A 2,363-nucleotide genomic window follows, 5' to 3' on the forward strand; every position below is an offset into this window, starting at 1 on the left:
TGTGCGCGGGCCGGCCGGGCGGGGCGGGGTCGATCGACGTCGGCGAGGGAGGCGCTGCGGGGGCGGCCCCCGGCACGCCCATCCCCCCGGCCCAGGGGCACATCGCCGGGAAAGCTCCCGGGTGAGGAGGTGGGCCCGCACACCCGCGCACCGCTGGCGGCACGGGACGGGTGCGGGCGGGAGGCGGCACACAACGGCGCGGGGGCCGTCCGCCGGACGGACCCCCGGCCCCACCGCACCAGGCGCGCGACGGGAGGGCCGCACACTCACACGCACACACGGACGCGCGCGACCCCGGCGCCAGACGGCTGGCCCGGCGAAGGCCCTCCCCCGACTCGCAGGGGGGAGGCGCGGGCCGCGGCAGGCGAAGGGCGGCGCGCGGCCCCACCGCGGGGCCGGCGGACCTCTCCCTCCACACCGGGCGGGAAGGAGAGGGGGCTCTGCCTGCGAGCCACGGTCGGTGGCTTGCGCGCAAGGCGAGGGGCAGCGGCTGGGGGATCCGGCACCCCCAAGGCACCCTCGGAGATGACTAGAGAAGACTTTCTTCACCGAAGACGGGCCGTCCCCACCCATCGCCCCCCACGTTGGGCCCCCGCCAGGCGCCCGAGGGCGCCCCGGGGATGGGCGGGGGGGGCCTGCGGTATTGGTAAGCACCAGCGGGGGGGTTAAGGCACAGTGGGCCTCTGCGGCCGGGAACGGAGCCTGCCGCCTCGTGCTCACGGCGGCTCTGCCTCACCCGGGGACGGCGCGTGCTCCCGGCTCCGTGCTGCGTCCACCCTCCACTCGGGCGAGGAGGGAACGGGTGGGGCACCGCAGCGGCGACCGAGGGCCTCGGAAAGTCACGCCTTTTGAGTCGTCCGTTTTTTTTTTTTTCCGTTTCTCTTTTAAAGCTTCTCCGCCTCATCCCGCCTCACCGGAGCCAGGCTCCGGCGAGCGCGCGGGGCCTCGCGGGTACGCGCCGCGCACACCCGAGGCTTGCCTGGGCACCTAAAAGCCCAACACACCCCCCGGTCTCCCTCTGTAGAGGGGTCCGCGCTCTAGGGCGGCCCGCGGGGGGGAGGAGGTACGACAGAGCCTAACAACGGACCGCCGGGGCCCAGCCGCGGCTACGCAGCCTGGGCCCCCACCTCGCAAGGGCGACTTCCCTCGGCACCGGCGGAAGCAACACGCGGGCCCTCCTCCTTCCGCTCTCGCTTGCCTCACGCGGGTCTCGGCAGGCACCGGGGCGGGCACGCACGCGCGCACCCCTCTCTCACCCCCGCCTTCTCGGGATCAGGCACGGCACCCTCCCGCGAGGCGTGCGTGCTCTAAAGGTCTTACCCCGCTCGACCCCCCTTCTTTTTTTTTTTTTTTTCCTCCACATCCTTTCTCTCCCTCTCGGCCGCACTCCTGTTTTTTATTTCTCTCGGCTCGAGGGGCGCACGCCCACACGCGTGAGCGGTGACCGGAAGGGTGGGCTGGGAACGGGGAAACGGCACCGCCACCCGGCCTCAGGCACCTGAGGGACGGCCTGGAGCGTTCCAGGGGCACCGCCAAAGGGCCACTCGAGGCGCACCGGCACCACCTGGGTGGGGCGCGCGGGTGCGCCTGACCAGAGAGCCCCCCCGCCGCGGGGGGCGGGGGAGGGCCCGACGCGAGGCAGAACACCAGGGCCACGAGCAGAGGCTGTCCTGCTCGGTCTCAGGACCCCGCCACCGCCGACGCTGGCCGCGAGGCCGCGAACGAGGGCAGATGAGCGAGGTCGGGCCGGATCCCGTGCCCCTGCCCCTCTGCGCACCACCGGCGGGCGGGGAGGAGGAGCGAGGGGCCCGCGCGCTGAGCGAGAAGAGCGGTCCCATTCGCCACGAATGTCCGTCCCTCGTCTTGGCGCGGCTCGGACCCGGCCCGGGAGAGCACGACAACACCACATCGATCGGGTCAGCCCAGGCACAAGCGAGGAGGAGAAGACCCCCCCGCCAGGGCTGCCAGGAGGCGGGCGAGGACAGCCCCGGAGAGGACCCGCTTTCTGCCTCGCCCGCCCCGGCTGCGGAAAGGTGGCCGCGAGGACCCCTGCACACGGAGAACGCCTGACACGCGAGGCACGTGGGCCTGGGGGAGGGGGGGAGCGGGGCACACTCTGGCGAGCACCGCGGCCACCGCGGGTGCCTGCGACAAGGGGCACGCGGGTCAGAGGGCCCGCGGCGCCCGTGCCACGCCGCCCTCGGGCACTGGAGACCGGGGGGAGGCACCGCGGCTGGACATCTGGACGCGCGAGAGCCGGCGCACGGGCCCCAGGCGGGCGGCTCAAGCGGGGAGGAGCGGGGGAGGGCGTGGGCCGTCGGTGGACCGGCGTCTACGGACCCGTCCAGGTTTCCCATCTGCTC

The sequence above is a fragment of the Loxodonta africana genome, unplaced genomic scaffold (assembly GCF_030014295.1).
Source record: "Loxodonta africana isolate mLoxAfr1 unplaced genomic scaffold, mLoxAfr1.hap2 scaffold_43, whole genome shotgun sequence".
NCBI lineage: Eukaryota > Metazoa > Chordata > Mammalia > Proboscidea > Elephantidae > Loxodonta > Loxodonta africana.